Source organism: Monodelphis domestica, chromosome 2 (genome assembly GCF_027887165.1).
Source record: "Monodelphis domestica isolate mMonDom1 chromosome 2, mMonDom1.pri, whole genome shotgun sequence".
NCBI classification, from domain to species: Eukaryota; Metazoa; Chordata; class Mammalia; order Didelphimorphia; family Didelphidae; genus Monodelphis; species Monodelphis domestica.
The window spans coordinates 66,461,977-66,471,743 of record NC_077228.1 but is presented as its reverse complement, the minus strand read 5'-3'; positions in this window follow the sequence as shown (position 1 = coordinate 66,471,743).

Genomic DNA, 9,767 nt, shown 5'->3' with positions numbered 1-9,767 from the left:
TTTCAATTAAAGTATTTTTTGTAATAACAATAATAACTTACACAGTAAGGTTTATAAAACACTTTATTTACATGATCTTGAACCCTGAAACAGCCTTGTGAGGCAAGTTTCCTAATTTTCTTAGGCGCCTCGAGTCAGGAAGACCTGAATTCAAACCTGACCTCAGACACTTACTACCTACATAGGCCTGGGCTAATCACTTAAGCTCTGTTTGCTTCCATTTCTTCAACTATAAAATGAGAACAGTCATGGCACCTGCCTTCCAGGAATGTGGTGAGGTTCAAATGAGATAATGTTTGTAAAAAGCATTTAGCACAATGCTTGGCAAATAGTAGGTGCCATATAAATGATTTTCTCTTCCCCCTAATTTTGCTAATGAGAAAACTGCAGTTCAGAGAGGCTGTGATTTTTCTTCTGACCAAACATGATTTGAGCCTAGATTTAACTGACTCCTAGTCAAAGTCTTGATCTTTGATGTCACATTTCCTTTCACTTTTCTAGTCTGAAGAACATTCTCCTTTGTAGAGAAAACAAAAAAGAAAATAGGAATTAATTCCTTCCTATTATAATCCCATTAACCTAAAGGTTCCAAATACCTTCTGTGCTCTTCTTGAGTAACCAGAAAAACTCTTTCCAGTGTCCTTATTTTTTGTCACCAGTAGGATCAAGCAATTTCCCCCATTCATCTTCTGTTATCTGTGTCTTCTTTCATCTTCTGTAAAGGTATTTTTTGAAATAAAGGTTAATCACTGAGTTTCCTGGATATCCACATAGGACTCTTTAGATCAATGACCCTATTTTTCTTTATCAGAATCTCATTTTGGAGGGGCCATGAAAGATGGTGACATTAGAAGGAACAGTACAAACTAGCTCTGCTCCCATGGCAATCTTTCCTACAACACAGATTGAGGAAGAACACCTTACAAGTGGTGACTGAGAAATCCAAGGAAAACAATAGTGGGTCATTGTTCTGGGCCAGGTCAAAGGAGGGAGATGACTAGAGGGAGAGGGGTTCAGCAAGGAAGGACTCTATCAAGCAGGAGATTTTGTTGGGGAAGTGGTTCTGTCTGGGAGAGGGACAACATAAAGCTGAGATGTCTGATGTATTAATTTGACTCTGGAAAGGGGTCCGGGATCAAGCCTAGACAGAGAATGGACCTAAAGTTATATACTGGGTGAGAGAACAGAAACAGAGGTCAGTTGGACCCCAGAGTGAAGTCTCAAGGTATTCTGGAGCAGATCAGAACTGGGGTTATAGATGGAAATTGTGTTTTGGGTCAGGAAGCATAGACCATTGGTACATGCAGCTATGATTCTCTCACCCTAGACCAGGCACAGAAGGAATCTGGGGTCCTCAGCCAGGGGGAAGCTTGTAGGTCTGTCACTCTAAACATGCGGGACCTTCCAGTTTGCTGACAGGGGCTGGGACCAAAAGCTGTTAGCTGAAGCTCCAATCAGGAGAAAGTTTGTATTTGTGTCACCCAGACCAAAAATGGGGTTGGGAGCAATTATTAGATGCACTGAAAGTTTGCAACTCTCTGGTTAGAGTCACCCCCAATCCTTGAAGAGCACAATACTCAATACTCATAGAGAGCATTTGACAAGTTCTCAAAAAACATATGTAAGGGTTAAATTAGAAGTTTTGACAAAATAAGAGAGCAGCTTTTAATAATTAAAGTTTTAATGAGAATATATTAGAGTTATAAATTAATATTATCCCTTTAAGCCAGAGAAAAGAAAACTTCTAGCAGCTTTTAACAATTAACACTTTAGCATAATTAAAATAGAGATAGTAAAAGAATATTGTAAAATGAATATAGTAAAGAAGAGAAATATAGGAAAGAGGTAGAGAAAGAAAATTTCCTAATGTCTATACTAGTTATCCTATAATACCTATAACTAACTATAATTACTACCTAAAACTGCCTATATCTACCTATAAATAACTACTACCCCACAAAGTTCCAATCCAATCCAGCCCAATCAAAACCAACCCAATCAGTATTTAATCCAACCCCAGTTAGGTCAGTCAACAAAAACCAGTCACCTTCCAAAAAGTTCAAGGAAGGGAAAAAACCCTAATAGCCCAAATCAAAAGCCCAAAACCCAAAAGGCAAAAAGCCCTCTAAAGGCTAAAGCCCTCTCAGTACTTTCAGGCCTACCTTTATATTCCAGCAACTAAATGCCAACCACCAACTAATCACTAACCCACACCACCAGCAACCAACTCCCCCAAACCAACTCACACCCAGACCAGCAGTCAAATTCCTGCAACTGCCAGCCCTAACTGTCAGCAACTGACAGCCTGACCAACTCATGCTTAGCCCCTTTTATAACCTCCTACTACCTCACTTCCTATCTCTATGGTTCCTCCTTCCTATCTTTATGGTTTCTACTTTCTGTCATTGTGGGCTGGTTAATCCCTACACATCTCTATGGTAAGAGGACCTCCAGGTCCCCTGTTAAATTAAAAAAGGAATAAAGAATTCTTTTTTTACACATATATGTCAGGATCTAATGCAAATTCAGGAAGCAAGGCTGGAATAAAGACTAAAAGAACAAAAACCTTACCAATGATAAAGAGCTGTATAGAGGAAGGATCTCCCAAGAAAAAAAGCCAGAAGGAAAGACCAGTCACCTAACATTTATAAGCAAAATATAGTTTGACCACAAAATCAACCACAATTCCTGGAAGAAATAAAGCAAGTTTTAAAAAAAAATAATACTATAAATGAAAAGAGAGCCCTAGAGGAAGGAATTGGAGAATAAAGACTTGGAAGGAGAATTAATAAATAGCTTTGTACAAAAGGCAAAAAAACCTTAGCCAAATAACAGACTCCCTGATAATTAGTCTGAATCTAACAAGAGAGAAGTTAATTAGAGATAACAAATATTTTTTCTTTTCAGAGAGTCTTTTGTTAAACATATACCAGGAGACCACTAGATGGGAGAATATTACAAACAATGGACAAGAGGAAATGGATAATGCATTATAGTGGAATATCACAAGCCTGCAATAGATGCATAATATAGTGGAGATGGGAAACTTCAATTATCCACTCATATACTATTGTTCTCTCTCTCTCTCTCTCTCTCTCTCTCTCTCTCTCTCTCTCTCTCTCTCTCTCTCTCTCTCTCTCTCTCCTAAAAGTATAGCAGCTAATAAATTCTTGAATTACCTTAATAATAATTTAATTCTTCAAAAGGTGGAAGAGGAAATGATAAGGTGGTCTGACTCTGACCAATAGAGAAAATTGAAATACCTCAAAAGGATATATATATATATATATATATATATATATATATATTAAAACAATAAGAAGACCAAAACACTTTTTTTTAAATGTGAGTTTATATCACATAAGGAAACACTGACTTGGAGAGCAAGTCAATGAGAAAGAAATCGAATAATCATTGGATTATCCCAAAGCCACAAAAACAAACAAACAAACAAACAAACAAACAAAAAAACCCAGTCGGGGATATCATATTTCAGGATTTGGTGGCTATGTCTATATCATGTCCTCTCTAAAAAGAGAGCTTAAAATAGGATATCCCAAAGGTAAAAGATTTAGGTTTACAACCAAGAATAACTTCTTTGACAAAACTAAAAATGAACTTTTAATGGTTTTCCCAAGTGTTCCTTGTGAAAAGATTAGAGCTGAGTAGAAACTTTGCAATGCAAATTTAGGAGTCAAGAGAAACAGAAAAAGTAAAATATATTTGAGTAATTGGAAGGGTGAACTGCAGAATTAAATATATATATTCTAATAGGGGAAAATAACATGAGTTTAATAAATGCTTATTAACTGATTAATTGATTCTTACTATGGGCACAGTGTAACATGGATGATGAATATAGTCTATTTTTTGGACATTGTGCAGGGAGAGCTGATGACTTGGTGGATATTTAAAAGAAAGTATCCTCACCCTACATTTTACTTTTTTCTTGTATTGGACATTGACCCTGACATGATGACGTCTTTTTGGTCCTCATCAAGTACCAAGGACACAACCCTATCTCTCTGAAGGTGTCATTTGCTCTAGACCAAAACTCATGGTTTGGACCAGGCTCAGTCTTGTAGGGTAGGAGAAGGTAGTCCTCAATGAGAGAGTGAATAGGTTCCATTTTTAAATATTCTACAGTTCATTAGACCTCCATCTCTGTGCTTCAGAGAAAAACTTATTTAAGGCTTGAGTTTTGTCTCAGGTCTTGGAGATACAAAAGAGGTAAAAGGTAGTCACTGCTTTCAAGGACCTCACAATCTAAAGAAGAAGATACACTATATATAGAATAAATAGAAAATAATCAAGAGAGGGAAGGCACTAGAATTAAGAAAAATTGGGAAAGGCTGCCTGTAAAAGATGGGATTTTATTTGGGACTAGAAGGAAGTCAGAAAAGCCAGTAAGTAGAGATGAGGAGGGGGAGCATGTGAGATGGGGATGGGGTAGGGAGGGAACAGTCAGAGAGAATTCCCAGAGATCAGAGATGGAGTATCTTGTTCAAGACGTGGCAAGAAGATTAGAAAGAGGTGGAAAGCAGAATGGAGAAAGGAAATAGACTAGAAGGAGTATATGAACTGGGGCAGGGAAGATAACAAGATTGAACTGATGGCTGGTTTGCTGAAATATGAAGCATAGTTTGATTTGAGGCCAGCTAGATATATTGAGAGCTAGGCAAGCCTGTATTCACTTTAAGATGGTTGTCTCAGAAGGGAAATTCCAAATGTGAATTTAGGTGAGTAGATTTAACTTCCCCAAGGATTGTGTCTGCAGATTGTGGAGTCTAGTGCACAATGTAATGGTCCAAGTGGAACAGTAATAATGACAGTGTAGCAGTTGACAAAATAACATGAATGGGTGCCTGGATGGGATGGGAAACAAGGGGATTCTATCTATCCTTTCTCTGGCCTCTTTAGAAATCCACTCTTCCTAAATCTAGAATATGTATCAGATTATGTCTGCCTTTATCTTCATTATCATCACCAATTCTGATAGAATATCCTTTTGAGGTATTTCAATTTTCTCTATTGGTCAGAGTCAGAACACCTTATCATTTCCTCTTCCACCTTATGAAGAATTAAGTTATTATTAAGGTAATTCAAGAATTTATTAGCTGCTATACTTTTAGGAGAAAGAGAGAGAGAGAGAGAGAGAGAGAGAGAGAGAGAGAGAGAGAGAGAGAGAGAGAGAGAGAGAGCGAGCGCAATAGTATATGAGTGGAAAATTGAAGTTTCCCATCTCCACTATATTATGCATCTATTGCAGGCTTGTGATATTCCACTATAATGCATTATCCATTTCCTCTTGTCCATGGTTTGTAATATTCTCTCATCCAGTGGTCTCCTGGTATATGTTTAACAAAAGACTCTCTGAAAAGAAAAATATAAACATAATACACTTTTTTAAACTCTTACCTTCCATCTCAGAATCAATACTGTATATTGGTTCCAAAGCAGAATGACTAGCCAATGGCACTTAAGTGACTTGCTCAGGGTCACACAGCTAGAAAGTGAATGGGGTCATATTTGAACCCAGGACCTCCTGTCTCTAGGTCTGGCTCTCAATCCACTGAGCCACCAAGTTGTCCACCACAATACACTTTTAAGTTTAATCTACAATATTAATATTTTCTTCATCATTTTCTTAACCATGGAAAGCCCTGATCTACAGTGTTTGCCAGTTTCTGAGGCATAAATGCTCACATTGATGAACAATTGGTTCTCAACTTGCCCCTGCTCCTATTACAATATTGTTTCTTCTTCCATTTATCCTCAGCCAAATGATTTCCATTCTGTTTTTGGTTTCTTTCAAAGGGTTATAGTTTCCTCAGACAATATGGCTTTGCATTTCTTATCTAATCCATTTTATTCCCATAGTCCCTCATACCATCAAGTTTGAGTGATACTTATGAAATGAAATGTATCTCTTTGTCTTGAGATCAGCAGTTACCTTGTTGAAAACCAATACTCTATGTGCTTGCATATGTGTGTTAGAGATCTTGTAGATCAACTCCACCCTTTCAGGATATTAGCTCCTTTGAATTATGGAGCCTTTCCATTATTTTTCTTCCTATGCCATATTTGCTACTTATTATCTTTGTTATTTCCATTAGTTGTGGTATTTAGTGAGTTTTCTCCACTGCCATTTCAGTGTCCTCTTTCAATTTAAGATCTTGATCAGATCTGCCAGAGTCAGTGAAATTTATATTTACCTGTCCTCATTAGGCACACTTCATGCCTGGCCAAGAGCTTCAGGTTTCAGTATTTTAAGACCAGAAATAAAAATCCTGTTCTCTAGTATCATCTTCTTTATTATTTATTAACAACCTAAATAAGTTATGATAACATGAGTAAAGCACTTTGCAAACATTAAAGTACTATATAAATGCTCAATATTTTTATTATTATTACTGTAGCAGTTAGGTAACACAATGGACTTTCCAGGAAGACCTGAGTACAAATCCTACCTATCAAGAATTCAAATCCTGCCTTTCAAAAATGCAGCTTGACCTGCTAATTGTAGATGCCGTTCTAGGCTCTGATATAAAAGGGAAATTGTATACTCAGCTACTCTCTACTAGGACATCTCCTTTAGACATTTAATTTCTATTTATTTCATCTCTTCCTTTCTCGTCTATCCTCACACCAACTGATTAGATTTCTGATGTCATCTATTCACATATCTTCATTGCAGGGATGAAGTACTCCTGTCTAAGGAGGACTTTTCTTGGATAGTTCAGTATAGTAGAACTCCTGGATTTGGGTTCAAAATCCAAGTCTGCCACATGTGTAACCTCAGGAAAGCTGCCTAAAGTTTCTTCATTTGCTTCATCTGTAAAATGGGTATAATAACATTTGCATTGTGAACTTTAGATTACTCCACCCTACTTAATCTAACAAAAACAGGAATGTCTACACCCATACTTAAGGATTAAGTATTTAGGAGGATAGCCTATGACTGGTATGTGCTAGCAAATGACAAATCAGAACAACTGACAGACCCCTGGGCTGTCCTAAGTCAAGCTTAAGCTACCATTGGTACATGTGAGATGCAGGAAGTGATGTAAAAAGAGTCTATATATTTTGCATCACTTCCTCTCTCCGGTCTCTTTCCACGGAGAGGTGGTTCTGGCAGCAGCTTGCTGAGCGTTTTGGCATCTTGGTATGGTGGCAGCTATTGTCCAGTTTTGGCAGTGAGTTTTCCTTGATACTATACTGGGAGAAGCTTAGTAGCCTAGTTCAGGTGAGGCATCTTCACTGGGCTCTCTCGGAGTTTAGGCTGATTCTTTTCTCCTTTACCTTCCAAATACTATCCTCTTAGAAAAGCCTCTAATCTTCAAAGACCTTGTGGCACAGGTCTTTGAACTTCCCCTGGCACAGGCCAGATGGGAGAAATCCTATACCCTCTTTCTCTCCTCCTTAATTCCTTCCCTCTATATTAATTAAAATCACCATAAATTTCCAAACTGACTTGGGTATTTTATTTGGGATTTTCTCTGGTGACCAAATTAATTTAGATTAGGTCACAACCCTAAAATTATCCTTACAGCATACTGGTAAAAACCATGCTTATATAATTGTTGGAAAATATGCAAAATGCTTTGTTACCATAAAGGACCATAGAAATATGGTATGATTTTCCATGTACCCCACAGTGTATTACTGATCTTTTCTTCCTAACGTAGTGCCCGGCTGTGCTTGTGCCCTGGCAGGGCTCTTGCCTTGATAATTCTAATAGTTCAGAGAAGTACTTCTGTTATGTTTACTGGCTGCATGAAAACCTCAAAATAGTGCCACTTGGTCAGCTGTAAACAGATGTCAATCCCTGAAGGTTTCAAGTTCAAGTCTAAGTTTAGAGCTACCCCCTTTGCCACATGTCAGGGTGAAACTGCAGAAATGCTTGGGAAATGCTCACTCCAAAAATAGGGAGCCTGAGCAAAGAGGACCAACCTGAGAACTAGGCATTCACACCTTCACTGACAAGAGATGTGTGGCAAACACACCTGGGAATTATAGTAGCTGCCGGCAGTCCCAGTGTTCACTATGGTGTAGAAGTTATCCCTGCCTGGTTTTTTTTGGGGGGGGGGTATGGTGAAAGAAGGGTAAAATTAGTCATAAAGTTGATTTAATATAGAAAATGAAACTGCTGGTAATGCGAGCTAAATTATATTTGCTTTATAAATATTAACATAAATGTAAGCATAGATATGTGCACTGTGCCACTGACAAGCAAAGTAGATACAGCAGCACAGGAAGATTTGAGTTTAAATTCAGATTCAGAAACTTACTAGCTATGTGGCTATAGGCAAGTCACTTAACCTTGTTTTTCTCAGTTTTCTCATCTATAAAATGGGCTGGGAAAGGAAATGGCAAACCATTCCAGTGTCTTTGCCAAGAAAACTCCAAATGGGAGTCACAGAATCAGACACAACTGAAAGCAACTCAATAACAAAACATCCATATGTATGGGCCTATCTGTATGTCTATTGAGTTATCTTTAGGAGTAGTGGTATAGAGGAAAGATTATTAGAATTGTGTAAAACAACATCAACCTTGGTCCAAATCCTGCTGGCTCTGCTACTTACTCGTTGAGTGATTGTAGGTAGATTTTCTCTCTTAAAATCAGTTTCCTCATCTGTCAAATGAAGATAATAATACTTAATATTCCCTAACTCAAAATATTTGTAAACCTTAATGCTCCTAAATCTAAATATTGAAGAATATTAAATTTCCTCTATATTTTATTTCAATAACAAATTTATACAGTTTTTTAAAGTTTTATTTAGTTAATTAATTTAGAATATTTTTCCATGGTTACATGATTTATATTCTTTCCTTCCCCTCCTTCCACCCCCTCCTGTAGCCAACGAGCAATTCCACTGGGTTTTACATGTGTCATTGATAAACCTGTTTCCATATTACTAATAATTTGCACTAGATTGATCATTTAGAGTCTACATCCCTAATTATGTTCCTATTGAACCATTATACATAGGCTTTCCCAAGCTATATGATTCAGGTTGTCTCTGTCCCCTCTTCCCTCCCCATTCCTAGGGTTGACAAGCAATTCCACTGTTTCCCCTTTTTTTTTAGACCCTTACTTTCGATCTTAGAATCAATATGATGTATCAGTTCCAAGACAGAAGAATGGTGAGGGCTAGGCAGTCAGGGTCAAGTGACTTACCCAGAGTCACACACTTAAGGAATTTTTTTGGTTTGGTTTAAAGGGTTGGTTGTTTTTTTTTTTTTTTGGTCCAAATATGGTTTCATCTGTATGATGGAACTCCATTGACAAAGAGCACACATTGCAGAGCAGGTTCTGCTCTGCCCTGGTGGGAGGGAGTGTCCACACCAGTGAAATCACAGATCTGGTTCCCTCTCAGCCCTCACAATATGTCTGCTCATCTTAATTTTAAAACCAGAAAAGAATCACGTGAGAATTTTGCTTTTTGGTCTCCTTTTAAGAGTGTAATGACTCGAGAGGGCTGTGTTCACCTACGTGGCACCGTGGCCTTCCTTGTGGTGGATCACACACAAGAAACCAAAGAGAAATCCTTGCTATGTGTCTATAATCCCCTGAGCCAAATAGTCTAGGGAGGTTGGGGTGGGCAGCCTGTGAAACTGACATTCTTCTTTTAAGAAATTCGAACCAGAGATTTTTTTTAAAAGGAAAAAAAAAACCCTCTCCTGACGATGAGAAACAGCTCCCCTCTTCTCCTTCCCCTCATTGCCCCACCCAACTTTGCCCTGCTTCTCCTGGTGGC